Below are 16,095 nucleotides of genomic sequence, written 5' to 3'. Positions count from 1 at the left end.
CGTGCCCGAAAGATCTGCGATGGAGCGATTTTGCAATTTGCTTCACAACATCACAGATCGCAATATCACATAAACACAACATCGCAACGTTGATCTGGCCTGACATCGCAATCATTGCTTTATCACGAGATCGCGATATCGCAATATCGCAGATCGCAGGAGTTTTATGTATGACAAATTTCGTTAACCTGCTTCTTGCGAGATGCGATCTTGCGATCGACGTCATTGCAAATCGGTAAATTCTGAAGTGTTTCGTGTAAGTTTTTCCAAATGCCACGCGATATTTGTTCAATGCCACGATCTCGCAAATGTTGGGATTATATTTGAACGGTGGCATCCTGCTATCTTTTTACGATGCGATTTTAAAGACTTTTTACCTTATCATAAACTTAGATTTTAAGAATCTCAAAGGAGCTTCCTAAGCTTATGATGGTAACTTTATTTGCGGAAAAGAAATTTAAGCACTACTTTGTTTTTCCTAGATTTTAACTAAGGGTCCCCACACATTTAGTATTTCGAATGACACTTAAATGAGAGGGGGGTTGTTGCTGGTCACAACAATTGGCGATTCACTTGGAAGAACCAGTTATCTCTGTTTTCCTATTGAATTTTCTAAACTTCCAAAACAGAAATTTTTTAAGAAAGTTAAACTTTGTTATGGAAAGATAAAGTACATTATGCTCTAACCTGTCAATGACATTTTGTTTCAACTATTTTCAACTTTGATTATTTGCTTCCTCAGGCTAGTCCTTGTATTTACATCAGTCACTACTTGGTCTGTAAAGATAAAACAAAGTCTTCTTTGTAAACAGTTTTAAATATGCTCATTTGTCGTAGGTAGAGCCTCTGCTGCCAGCAGGCGTTTATAGCCTCGACAGGGTTACCTGTTACCCAGCAATGATCCTGTATCCTACTTAAACCGGCCTACAACTTTCAAAGAAAAATCCATATCCACACTTATTGCTTTGATTTTCTTTTTTACTCTTAAAGAACAATGCCTTGGTTTGGTAGCCAAATTATGACATAGTCATTCACTTGATTTATAACTTTTATGAACAAGCTAGCTCGTGGTGAGACCCCTTGTCTTTTGATTGCAACAATCTTGAGTCATTGCCCTGTTGTGGTGTATAGTATTGGCAAAGTCAGCAAGTTATAATATCTGTGATTATGATAAGCCGGCTCGTGATGAGACCTCTTATTCTTCAAGATAAAGTGTATCCTTGGGTTGTTCCTCTGAAAGTTGTGATTTCCTTAGCAGGGAGGAAGTCATTGTTTCCTTAAAATAGCTTCTGGACGACAATAATAGAGTTTTTGAAAATAGTTGTTCTACAGAGAATCCTTATCTTGTTATTGATACCTTTCATTGTACTAAGATAAAACAATTTCTTCACTAAAGGTTGTTTTCATCAAACTTTATAAAGTTGAAACTAGTATCATATCTAGGCTAGAGTCTTTAACTGTATCTATCAATAATAAAGATCAATTTTCCAAAAGATTTGCTATTTATACAAGCGAAAAGTTCAAAATATGAAAGAGAATTGGTGTCTTTTTTGTAAATGCCAAATGCAGTTAACGATAGCAGATTTTATTATGGAAAAATATATTTAAGGAAAATGAGAGGTAACTATTCCCTTGAATTATTTATATGATATGAAGAGGGCTAATTACTTCCTTTATTTTGCCTGCAGACTGTCAAAAATAAACTATCAACCTAACAAACTAACTAAATTAATTCTACTCCTATTTTAACTATGTACATAAAATTGACTAGGTATAATGATATTTCTAGTGTAACCATTTTCTTATTTTTATTCCTGCACATATATACATTTCAAATATTAGTACTAGCAATAAATTTTTTGCTGAATTGAGAACATTAAATGTGGAACTAGTATGCGCAACTATTGTTAGAATTTTACTCGAAATCTCCTTCTTATGAAATTTTCTTTCCAATTGAATACCTATTGGATCATAAAAATCAGGATGGGTTTCCATTATGGATTGGTAAACGTTTAATGGAAGCGATGACAGGCCAGATTGAGGATATGAATTTTTGGATTTAATAGCCTGTAACATATTATTAATGTTATGTGTGAAAGTTAAGCCTTTGACAATTTCTAGTGAAAGAAAAGTTTCCAAATATATCTCTTTGAATGGATCAATGAAGAATGGATGGAAATCTTTCAAAGGAAAATTATCAATTAAATTGAATTGCTGGCAATTTTCCAAAAATACATTCTTTTGTTGATATTGTTTTGGATAAGATAGAAGCTTTTCAAAAAACATTGATATTGATTGGAATTGAAATTGAAATAGTTCTACATTCTTTCGAAAAACTTCAATTTTCCAAAAGGGTAATACATCACTCGAATGTTTGATAGTTTTGTGCTCAGTATGCCAGAGTAATATGCCAAGAGTGTGAAAATTAAAATCTAAAGCAAAATCTGGTTTTATACAAAATGAGTGCAAACGGAATAGAATGCAATGACTATCTGTACAACTAGTGTTATAGCACAATTGGGATCGTTTTGAAATATTTTCTCTTCCACAAGGATTGGCCAGAATTATGGGATTCGAGTAATTTCGAATTCCATCTTGTGAATTAGAAAACAGATTATGATTGTGAACAGGCGTGAAGGCTTGATCATGATATGAATCATAGACTGGAATACTCTCTTGGATAGTGAAATCATGCAGATGATTTGCTGCTTTAGAATGAGGATCGGTTGAAATGATTTTTGAATTAGAATACCTCTCATTCTTAGATGTTATTTGAAGTTTTTGATGATTCTCTCGAGATAAATCAACATCTTCAATATCAAAGTAATTATCATAAATGACTTCACAGGATTCCCTAGATTCCTCTTTTTCATCCAGTATATTCAAACAAGGAGGGACAAGCCTTTCATGTTTGTTAATGGCAAAAAGGTGTTCTATAGCTGCTTCTCTATCTTGAAAACCTAATGGTGATTCATTTAGATCAGCCTCTGTATTTTCTGAAATATCATTAATACTGAGGGGGGGGAAATTACCATCATTAAAAATATCAGGATAAAGAGAAAAATGTGACTCTGAAATAATGCATTTAAAAATATCTCTTTGTGAGAACTCTTGTGCATTACGTTCATCGTAGATTTCAGGTTTTAGATCATACCTTTGTGTGCTCATGTTTTTTGGAAGAAGATTACTTTGTTGTTCTAACCTTGGCATTTGCATTTGTTGAGTTGCGATCATATTTTCTGAATTTGCCTCAAAGTTGCTTTCCGATTCCAAGGCGGCCTTTTTTCCAAAATTTCCACTTTTGTCTTCTTGTATTAGATCAGACATATCCTCCAAGCTTTCGGAAACTTCTTCATCATAATTTATTTGCACATCCAAATTGGATTTCTCATTTATATTAGAAGGAAATTGAACAAAGCTTGGACTAATTTCCACTGGATCGGGAATAGGAGGCAGAGAATAATTATGATCAACACAATCTAGTGATTCTTCACTTATGGGTTCATTTTCAACATCATATTTCAAACAATTAAGATGAAATCGAATATTAAAATCTCTAACAGACTCATCTTCTTTTCGTAGATATTCAATTTCATCATATACCTGATCATAATCATAGCAATCAAATTTACAAATGAAAACCGTGACAAATTGATCCCAGCTGTGAATTGAGGCAACTGGAAGGGTTCTACACCAGTTTCTAGCTTCCGCTACAAATGTGAGAGTAAAAATTCTGCATAAAATGCCTTCATCAATTCCTTGAAAATTTGAATTTGAAACATTTTGAATAAATTGAAGGGCATGATTAAAAGCAGAAGAATTTCTCTTACCATTGAATTTTACCTGAGACAAGAGTCTTACCACTTCGGGTGGAGTGCTGGAAGAGGCACGAACATGGATACGACTCCAAATTGGAAGTTTAAGAGAGGCCATCCTAATTCAAATGTCACAAACCCCAACAGACAACATGTTTCAGGTCCTCCTTCTAGCGCCAAATATGTTGAAGCCCTGAAAATCGGGTCTACAACAAGGGGGATACCCGCCCAGTCCGGACCTTGGTTGGAAGCTCCTTATCCGTTTGGTATAGCAGGTCCAACTGGGGATATGGGACCAGTTTCCCAATCTATGAGTGTGTGTAAGTAGAATTTGATGTTCCTGATTTAACAGTTCCTAATTAAGATATTCTAATTCTAATTGTAATCTAATGCTATGATATTGTAATCTAATAAGCAACAACATCTAAGTCTATACTAACCCGGGATGTAATTCTTCTGTTATGCGATCTAAAAAGATTTCAAATAACAACTGGTAATAAAGATCATTCAACTATTATAAGAAAGGAAATCAATAAGGATGAACCACTTCACATAAAAAGTTAGACGAAACAGTTGTGAAAAACATATCGCATAATGAGCTATTCATACATTAAGCATAAATAAATAGCTATCATCGTACAAAAGTGCCAAATGATAACTCAGGCATTCATGCAATAATACATAAACAACTAAAAACTGTATATCACTTTAACACATAAGCAGAAATGGTCAAGAGATAAAAGTACCATTTATGACTAGTCCTACTCATAAGCTTCAAGTGACAATGATTTATCTCTCCTTGCTCTAACATCCACTAAGAGTACAGAAGTGCAACATCAGTAGCAGACATCAAATGCAAACATCAACAAATCTTGTTCCATTCATTCACCAAAACCTCCTCTGAGGGTGCAAAAGTGCATGTTCTGAGGACAAGTTTTTGATAAATTTCTAGACCCTTCTCTAAATGCATGAGAAGGGTTTAAATACTACTAACTAAATAACTTATTTACAAAAATTCAGGATGCGGTTTAAATGACCGCCCTTTTTCTAAGCAAAATTAAAGCAAAAATTGAATCCAGAATTAAACTACTTCTGTATTTGGTCTTTGAAATTGCATGTATGCAGCATCTATTTAAGGAGAGTCGGCTGGCTAACTTTTGCTTTTAGCTAAGCTGAGAAAACAGAATCGATGAGAGCTGGTGCCATTTTTTCGGCCGCATTTATGATACACTTAACAGTCATCCACTGGCTATGCGGCTTCACCAAGTATGCCCAGTAATATTCCCAATTTAACTTGTTCAGCCCTTGAATTGCTTTTGCCTTTTCTTGCGCTCTCTGTTTCCATTCTGCCTCTAGTTGTTGTTTGTTCGGTAAATATCATGGGGTGGTCTCTGCGATAAAATTTGCCCTGTGCAAATTTTCAGTTATACAATCAATAAGACTACTTGCTACCGTGGCTGCTGTTTCTGCTGCTTGTTCTACCTCCCTGATTTGCTCGTCCCATTTGTTAAAGAGAAGTTCTTTATGGTTCTCATTTATCCTTGGTGCACCTGCTCTTTTTCCCTCGTCTTCATCTTGCCAAGCCAAGTACTCAGTCACCCGTTTATCAATCAGATCATAGTCACTTCGTAAATCTACCACTTGATTAGTGGTCTTATCACTAATTTCACAATAATAACTCCACTGTGATATCTTTTGGCTCAATACTTCTTGCTGTTGTAGTAATTGTTCATTCAAGGAAATGGATTCAGAAATAAATTCTGTAAGTTTAGGGTCGTCTTTGTGCATCTCTTGTAAATCCTGTAACTGCTTTCCTTTCTCATCCAAACTTTTCTGATATCCTATCTGCATTTGCTGGAAGTCCTGCTGCAACCTATCAAGTTGTTTCTGTGCTTCATTATTGGTGTTAGCTTGTTGCAACTATTGTTGCAGTACTTGTATCTGGTCTTCCTTTTCTTTTAACAACTGCTGTACCTCAGATGCTTTATCAATAGTCATAGAGGCGTATGCTCCTGCGATCTAAGATATTTTGGTAAGATTTTCAGTAGGATTGCTAGTGGGATCTTTCCACAAGACGTCTAATTGTTTTGCGTCTTGAGAGAGTGTATTTTCAAATTTCCTTTTCTTTCTCTGTCTTCTTACCACTGCTTTATGCTGTGGGCTATAAAATATATCCAGAGGGGGAATTTCTTCTATGTTGAGTATAAGCTCAGAAGATGGGACAACAGGAATATGCTCCGTATCTGAGACATCGCTGACTGTTGTTGTGACTACTTCTTGTGCTACCTGTGTATTGTTCACAGGTGTTTTTAGGGCTTGTCCTTCAATATTGATCAGTTCGTTGAAGGTTTCCCATTCTTTATCTAATTCGGTTGTGAATGGTGGTGCTTGAATGATGAGAGGAGGAGGATCTCTTTTTAGGGATGCAATAACCTGCTGATGTAGAAGTTCCATTGACTGAGCAGTATCCTTAGCTGACTCTTCGCTCCTATCCTGGTCATTTTCGGATCTTTTAGAGTGTTCGGGCATTTCTTGTTCAGACTTGGATTTAGATCCATTAGTGCTTGAACTCCCACTGAGACTAACACTTGGAGTTGGTTCGCTTGTGGGTAGGCGTAGTTTCTCTAGAGGAATACTGGCTAACCTTCTTTCTCTGTATATTATGAACTTTTGGAAATCTTCTGGAGATAATTGCAATTGGGCTTCGCGCAAAATCTCTTGAAGTGTGCTTTTCTGTTGGAATATATCATCAAATAAATCCTTTTTCCCAAAGAACACCTTTATCTTGACTGTAGTTGTGAAATTCTGGGCAACCTCATTAGGGTCAAATGGTCTTCCCGGGAATTTGAATAATTGTAAACACGTCATATTATGTACTTCTGTGAGTGGGTGACCTACATTGAATAGCGAAAAGGCTCCACAGGCCACAGGAAACTGTGGCCATATAGCCTTCTTTTTGTCCTTTAAGTCTTTAGTTAGGCCACCTTCTCCACAGGTTCGATATGCAATCTCTCAAGCTAAGAGTTTATCAGGGATATACAAAGGTAGAACATGAGGGGGTGCAGTAAAGTTTCCAAATACCCTAACATAAGTGAACAATTCCTGTCTGAACCATCTTGTGATGGGGAGGATGTCTACCTCTACTTCAGGCGAGCACCTCGAGGGGTATTTATCATACAAAATTCTATACAAGGGCAGCATAATTCCATGACAAATTTGGTAGAAGTATGGACTCAACTGAGAGTCCCACAATTCCTTATGATAGACATGGATGGGTAAGGGGTCTTGAGTTGTCCACTTCCAACCCATAACAGGAAACTTAGAAACATAACATATTGAATCCATAATATATGTAGATAGGTAAAAAGGAGGATAAATTCTCTGAGTCGTAGCTCTTTTGGACCGGTAGCTGACAATGGCCATGACTAGGTTATCAGATAAAATATTGGCCCAATCTACAATAGTGGCATTTGTGGCAACATCCAGTAATGGTAGCCATTTGGATGAAATTTTTTTGATATCTAGCATTCCAAATATTATATAGAGCATGGCGGCAGCAAAACAATATGGGGAGGTAAGGGAACCAGTACAGTACATACCGTGTTTATCTTTCTTGAGCGGTTTGTCTCTCTTGGACCAGTCTTTGGTGGTTTCTGCCAGGTTCTGGTTCTCCTTTACGAATTTCTCCATAAATTGTTTGTTATAAGTTGCTTGTGGCTCGGGCAGATGATACATGAGCTTTAAATCCTGCGCAGCGAATGAACCGATGAGTCCTTGACCATGAAACTTGAACTGTCTATTTCTGATTTCTGCGCTATCGAGTATCCACTTGACCATGTCTGTGTATGGGAGGATTTTTGGCCTTGCTGCTATCCGATGTAAGAATGAGCAAGCTAGCTCTGTTAGGGTTGCTTCAGAAGGACTCTGTGAGCCCGCAACAGCAGTAACTTCCATTACTCTAGGGTTCTCCTCTTCGAGCAGATTATACATGCCTTCCCACGTAGCTATTCCCGCGTCTCTGTTACAAGCCGTGTCTGTATACAAAGGTGCCATTTCCTTTTCTTCGGAGCTTGGGGCTTTGCTTTTCTTTCCCATTTCAACCTGCGTATTGCTTTGTATCATCCTCCGTTCTCCGTTCCTGCAATTCACAAGTGAAGTAGAAATGAATGCCAGGAAGGGTGATGGGATAGTTTTAAATACCACAGACATACCAAATACACCACCTTACGTGAAGTGATTCTTCGAAAAGCACGCGTTCATATTCTATTAATAACTGACAACTAACTCCTTTATTAGTATTTAAAGTGCATAATCATGTGTCAGCTTATGGAAAATACTTTTTCTTGAATATCATGCCCGAAAGATCTGCGATGGAGCGATTTTGCGATTTTCTTCGCAACATCGCAGAATCACATAAACACAACATCGCAGTGTTGATCTGGCTTGACATCGCAATCATTGCTTTATCATGAGATCGCGATATCACAATATCGCAGATCGCAGGAGTTTTATGTATGACAAATTTCGTTAACCTGCTTCTTGCGAGATGCGATCTTGCGATCGGCGTCATCGCAAATCGGTAAATTCTGAAGTGTTTCGTGTAAGTTTTGCTGAATGCGACACGATATTTGTTTAATGCCACGATCTCACAAATGTTAGGATTATATTTGAACGGTGGCATCCCGCTATATTTTTATGATGTGATTTTAAAGACTTTTTACCTTATCATAAACTTAGATTTTAAGAATCTCAAAGGAGCTTCCTAAGCTTATGATGGTAACTTTATTTGCGGAAAAGAAATTTAAGCACTACTTTGTTTTTCCTAGATTTTAATTAAGGGTCCCCACACATTTAGTATTTCGTATGACGCTTAAATGAGAGGGGGGTTGTTGCTGGTCACAACACATACTTAATGTCTTCTTCTATGGTTGTAAATTTTGTGCAGTCTATTGAGTTGGGTACTTGATGAACAAGACATATAAGAGAACATAAAAAAGAGGGGAAAATGATAATATGTTGCAGTATGTTGCACTGGTATGACATTCATTAATCTAGCCAAATATTGCATATTTATTCTAATTTAGTAACATAAACAAACTCATGAACTTTTGTTGCAACTGTGACTTCAATTGACACCACGTGCATCAATATTTATACTATAAACGTGATAATATGTTGCAGTATGTTGCACTAATATAACTTTCATTAATCCACCCAAATCTTGCATATTGATACTAATTTATTTACATAAACAAACTCGTGAACTTTTGTCGTAGCTATGACTAAAAGTGATACCACAAGCATCAATATTCTTATGGAATTCAAGAAGATAATAGCAACAAGGCTACATGTATATAACATTGCATGAGAAATCAATGAATTACTTCTTAGATAATGCCAATTTTTTTTCCTATATACTACATTGTTTGTAGCTCAAAATTGAAGATTAAAATTCTTTGCTCCAATACATGGTAGAGCACTTCAAGCCTTTCAAATAAGGTCCAAACTATTACATAAATTGGAATGTCCATAGACTTCCTAAAACTTCTAGGAATATCTACATAAAGTGTCCAGAACTGTCCATGGAAATATATGTGCAAAAACATATCATAAGCCAGGTCCTATAGAGACATATATCTTGTCATAAATGTAGCGTCAATGGGATCATATATGATATCAACATAGAAACTTACAAGAATAGTCTGTTCTCCATCAAATAAAGGAAATAAGTTTTTCTAAACAATAGAACCATCCTTTGTTTCTTTTCAAAAGCAAGATCCAACTTCCACTTCCTCACTGGAAGATCAAGATTTGTATTCACCATTAATTGAAGTTGGAGAGTCCATTCTTTAAATTACATATTTGTTATTCCACAACAAAGAAGCACAACTTAGTTTTCTCCATATTAGTTTTCAATGTAAATATAATGAATTGTTGTAAAAAATTTATTTGGTTAATAAAAATGTTGCACATCAAATAAATGGCAGGTTGCAACTTATAATGATATTCAGGGATTGATCACATGTATGAAACTATAAATTGTTCCACATAGGTGTAATGATAGAGAATCCAATGAGTATTTAACAAGGGAAAATGGTTTTCTTGGAAAATTATTATTTTTATCTAGTGATTTGAAGATAAGGATAAACTATGGTAGTAAGTAGATTGCAAAGAAAAGTAATGGTTCTATTGATGGTGTTAGACCCGCAAACATTTAGGGGATATCCCCGATATGAAGTCCCAATTAGATCTCACATCATTTGGTTTAGGAGTCCCATTCAGTATAAATGCCCCGTTGCCAAATCCTTAAAGGTTTTCCTTGGCTCTAACTGTCAAAATGAGAGAGGGATGCAATGGTGTCTTCGAAAAGAAAGAAGGTATGCCTAGTGAGTGTTCAGTTGTAAATGTGTCCAATTTATTCTACTGCAAGAGGGGAGAAAAGTGAGCCTCGAAGGAGGAGGTATTAGTACCACCCAAGAAGATACACACATGAACTAGAAGGATCCATCTAACATCCAACAGAATAGTCCATAGAGGATGCAAAAATCGTTACAACCAACAAATGAAAACGTTTGTATAATATCCTGCGGAATATTCCACAAGGATGGGACAACAATGACAACCATTACAACATATTCTCAACAAAATAAGTACTAAAACAATCGAAATATTTCAACTATCTTAGCACATGTGTTATGCTCTTGACCTTCGAGAAATCCATAATACCAAAATACGAAGAAATATAGCCCAAAACACAAAATTATCACATGAAATGAGAAAAACTACAAAGTATTTTATTATTCAGAAATATATTCAATGTTCACTTGCCTCTTCAAGGGGAAAACCTCCAATAGAGAAGAGCTCAATTAAAATAAGACTCGATGATCTCTTCCTTACTAACTAAGACTATATATGGTTAAATGACATCCAAAAACCTAGCTACTAGTGGTCCTTTGCATAACATGGGTTAACCACTTTATTTGTTAACTATGGCCTATTTACAACTAACTGTGTTCCGTTTTCTCTAATATGGATCAACAACTTTTAATATGGGCTTTATTGATTCTCTAACTAGCTATGACTCTGACTTGGCCCATTGGGCTTTTTACATAAATAAAGGGGTTAGGTTTGGACCCTAACATGCCCTCCCCCATCAAAAGAGCCTTGTCATCAAGGCTGAAGCTGCGGAAACTACTGAAGAATAATGGTTGGTTCCCAGGTTGCATATTCTGGAGAGGTGTCTTTCCACTTGATGAGGACTTTCTTGATCATGCAGTGATGAAGATGTCTTTCACGAGTATCGAGGGTATGTTATGGTCAGAGCCAAATTGAGACTTTTTCATCTAATTTAGGTAGAATTGTTTGAACTCTGTAATTGTTCCCCACCACTTTCTTGAGGCATGATACATGGAAGACCAGATGGATTTTTGAAGTAGGTGGCAAGGCTAGTTTGTAGGCAATTATTCCTATGCACTGAAGTATCTGATAAGGCCCATAGAATCTTGGTTCTAACTTCTGGAAACCCTTTTCTTATATGGTTGGAGTCGCAAGAATACCTGATCCTCTTCTTGAAATGTGTGCTCAGAAAGATGTTGGTATGCCTATTACTTCATTCGGTTTTGAGCTTGATCTAGATTATATTTGAGATGACCTATCATGGAAGCACAATTATGTAGGATTTGATCAACTTCCTGTACTTTAGAACATCCAGGGATATAAGAAATAGGCAAAGGTGGGAGTTGGCCATACACTGCCTCATATGGAGTCAACTTGGTGGCTTCGTGATAATTAGTATTATACCACCATTCAACTAAAAGTATCCATTGTACCCATTTATGCTTATTTTGTGAAGTGAAGCACCTCATATATGTCTTCAAACATTTGTTGACTTCTTCTCTTTAACTGTCGATTTGGGGATGATATGCGGTACTTAGTTGGAGTTGCATGCTTTGTAGCTTGAAAAGTTCCTACCAAAATTTGTTGGTGAAAGTGGGGTCGTGATTAGACACAATGGAAATCAGCATGCCATGAAATTTGAATATATGGTCCAAGAAAAATTGAGCCACCAAAGTGGGGATAAATGGGCGTGGTAGAGCGCACAACTGAGCATATTTTGTCCATAACCAACATGATGACTGATTTGTTGCCTGAATTTGGGTGACCAGTGATGAAATCCATGAAAACATCCTTCCAGATAGAGCCAGGGAGTGGCAATGTTTGTAAGGTTCCCAATAACTTGATTGTTTCCCCTTTGTTGCCTTGGCACACATCACATTCATCTACAAAAGTAAGAATGTCATTTTTCATGCCAGTCCAAAAGAGAGAATGACATGCGTGAGCATACGTCTTCTGAAAGCTTGAATGTCCTGGAATTGGAGATGAATTCAACTTGTCCAAGATCCGGGTTTTGATTGTGGAGGCCGATGATCTAACTACTAGATCCTTGTAGTGAATAATCTCATCCTTCCAAGAGTAGTTTGCTAAGGAATTGGGATCTTCTCTTAAGTTATTAATGAGTTGGGAAAGAGAGGGGTGGGAGAACCATTCCTTTCTGGCCTCTTCAATCCAATCTAGTATGGTTAGAGAGATTGATAGCAGGGTGCTCTCATCCTCAAATTGGCGTGATAAAGCATCAACCACTACATTTCCATGCCATTTCTTGTAAATCATATCATAATCATATCCTAGCATTTTTAGAAGCCATTTATTTTGTTGTGGCGACGATAAATGTTGCTCTAGAAAACATTTTAGGATTTGATGGTCTGTGTGGATTCAGAAACATCATCCCAACAAGTATGGTCGCCAGGTGTATACTGCATATAATATGACCATCATTTCTTTCTCATAAGTAGATTGACCCATATGTTTTCCACTGAGTTATTGTCTGGTGAAAGCCAATGGTCCACCTTCCTGCATTACTATAATTCCAATACCAATACCATAAGCATCACATTCAATCACAAAAGATTTGGTGAAGTCTAGTAGGGCCAATATGAGAGTGGAGCACATGGCCTATTTGAGAACCAAGAAGGCCTGCTGAGATGCATCAGTCTAGAGAAATGAATTTTTCTTGAGAATATTAGTGAGGGGTCTAGAAATGCAACCATAATTGCGAACAAATTTGTGATAGTAGCAAGTGAGGCCCAAGAATCCCCTAAAACTCTTCAAATTTTTTGGTTGAGGCCTATCTTGCATTACCTGAATATTTTTCTGATCAACCCTCACTCCTTCACGACCCAAAATGTGTCCCAAATACTCTACTTCTTCCACACCAAAAGAGAACTTGGATAATTTGACAAATAATTTGTGATCTCGGAGTAGTTGCAATATCTGGTCTACATGTTGAAGATGTTTGTCCCAGGTTATGTTGTAGATGAGAATGTCATCGAAGAAGACTAGATTTTTTTTTTGAGATATGGTTTCAACAGGTGGTTCATGAGGCTTTGAAAAGTAGATGGAGCATTACAGAAACCAAATGGCATGACCAGGAATTCATAATGGCCTTCATGAGTTCAAAAGGCAATCTTGGGAATGTCTACTTCCTTCATGCATATTTGGTGATAGCCCGAGTGAAGGTCTAGCTTGGTAAAGAATTGAGCACCATGCAGTTCACCAAGTAGATCATCAACAACCGGAATAGCAAATTTATCCCTGATAGTGAGCTTATTGAGGGTCCAAAAGTCTGGACACATGCGCCATTCTCCATATTTATTTAGAATCATGACCACTGGAGATGAATAAGTAATGATGTTGGGACGGATAATGCCGAATTCGAGGAGTTCCTTGATGATTTTTTCAATTTCATTCTTTTGGGAAAAAGGATATCGTTATGGGCAAACATTAGGTAGTTGGGCACCTGAGACCAAAGGGATGTTATGATCATGTTCACCCCTAGAGGGTGGAATCTCTTTAGGTTTGTCAAAGACCTGCTGGTGGTGACCTAATACATGTTGCATCTCAGGATGAATATGTGGAGTAGTGGAATTAATGGCCAGAATGGCATTAAATTGGGTGACTACTCCATGGCGACCTTTTTTTAAAATATTCTCCATTCGATGCGAGCTAATGATAATATGAGCACCTCCCTTGAGTCCCCTTAATGTATGAATGTGGTCGTTCTACTTAAAGCTCATATATAAGTCTTGGAAATCCATTGTGATAGGACCCAGTTTGCGAAGCCATTCAGCACCCAGGACATTGTCACAACAACCTATTTCAATAGAAAACATGTGGGTCTTTAGGTGGTAGTCTCCCATCTGAAGCTTAATATTTTCACAACGACCTTCACATTTCATGGTCCCCCCATCAGTGATAAGGACTTGGAAATTAGATACTGTCCATACAAAGCAATGAACAACTTCTGCGACTCTCTTATGGATAAAGTTATGAGTGTTGTGACTATCAATCAATACCACTACTGGTCGATGTTTAATAAAGCCTCAGATTTTGAGAGTCTGAGGTGAAGAAATACTAGCTAAGGCATGTAATGATATAACTGGCTAATCTGGCATAACTATGAGATCATTGTTGGTTTGGGTTTCCCCTGCTTCTTCCTCAAGAACCTCAAGGGACAAAGATTCATCTGCTGAGCTATTATCAATAACATCAATTTGAAAGAATTTGGGTTCCTTTCATTTATGTCCAGGGGAGTACTTGTCATCATAGCAGTAACACAGTCCTTGTTTTCATCTTTCAGCCATTTCTGCTGGTGACACCTTTTGAACCTTAAGTTTTGGGGTGGGTACTTGAGCCTAGGTGGGACGTTCCTTGGCAATGAAATTTGGAAGAATGGATTGGGCATTTAAGGAGATTTCCACATCTAAGGCCTTGCAACATGCATCTTACCAAGTAACTGGGTGGTTCATCCGAACAATTATTAATACATGCTTTATTGATTCTCTAACTAAATATGAATCTAACTCATCCCATTGGGCTTATTACATAAATAAAGGTGTCATGGTTGGACCCTGACGACATGTGAAAGAAAACATGAAGTACAAACATTAGCTAATAGTCTTACAAACATTCATAATCCATGCATGATGAACGTGCTAGCCTTGAAAGCTTATGCTATTTAGTAAAGTTCCAGAACACATGTATACAAAGAACATCACTAGCTCCATTAGTGGTGCATTGGAGCCACTCCTTACTCCCAAAAAGAACTAGCCTATCTCTCTAATGCTTTGCGAGAGGAGCCAAGGTGAAAAGTCCTTTGCTCATACAATGAGGAGTATACATAACCAAGGGGTGATGCTTCCCCTTCCTTGTGACTCTTTGACTAACATCATGACTATTGACTTCCTACGAATTTTCAACTTACATGACTCTTTACATTCCATGTGTGTCCTTTGGACTTCCACTTTACAATACATTTTGAATACCATTTACATTATCCACAATAATGATGTGGCATATGACAACTCATGTCATGACATTAAATGACACTGCTAACATGGACTACTTGATGATATGGCAGTGTCAAGCCACTGTTGATGTTGTGTGTTGAGTGTCTACTTGAGAATACTCTTCTTTTCACCTACATATGACTTAGTGATAAGGAATCTTCAAGGATCTTAAGTCTTCAGTTCTGATCGCAAACTAATGTCCCTTTTCTTTCTTATGATTGATCAACTTGCATGTTTAGCTACAAGAGTGTCTTTCAACATTTTCCCTCCTTCATCTCTTTCTTCATCATCTCACCATAGCATGGTAAGGTACCTATATATTCAATTCACTCATGACGAGACGACATAAGTACGAAAACCCCCTAGTCGAAGATGGTGCATTACGATCCACTGACTAAGGACAGGTCGGGAGAGAGGGCTCAGTGACTGCATAGTTTCATAGTTCAACTAGCTATGGGTGAGGGTTGAGCCCTAATACTACGCAGCGTGTAGTTGAGGCTGGACTAAGGGAGAAAACTGTGCAATTTTGGGAGCTAGTGAGACAGGGTGGGGGGTGGACACTAAGAGGACATATTGTGCAGTTACAGGAGACAAGGGAGGCTAGGAAATTACACAACTACATAGTTCAAAGTCTCGAGGAATAAGCTTAAGGCTTGTGATTTCATAGTGCACACTTAGGGCTAGGTTGAGAGAAAGGATTGTGCAATTCTGGAGGCTAAGGCCAGAGCTTGAGCCCAAAAACTGTGCAGTGTAGTAGTCCTGGGAGACAAGAAATGTGCATTGAGTAGTGCAAAGGGGAGAGGTCACAACTAGAGAACTAAAACTACACAGTGCATAGTTCAGGGAGGCTAGGTGAAGCCAAGTTTCTTGGTCGA

The sequence above is a fragment of the Pinus tabuliformis genome, chromosome 6 (genome assembly GCF_031772625.1).
Source record: "Pinus tabuliformis cultivar Carrire ecotype Pingquan chromosome 6, CPIR1, whole genome shotgun sequence".
In the NCBI taxonomy this organism is placed as follows: domain Eukaryota; kingdom Viridiplantae; phylum Streptophyta; class Pinopsida; order Pinales; family Pinaceae; genus Pinus; species Pinus tabuliformis.
The sequence above is the reverse complement of the archived record's forward strand: the minus strand, read 5'-3'. Positions refer to the sequence as shown.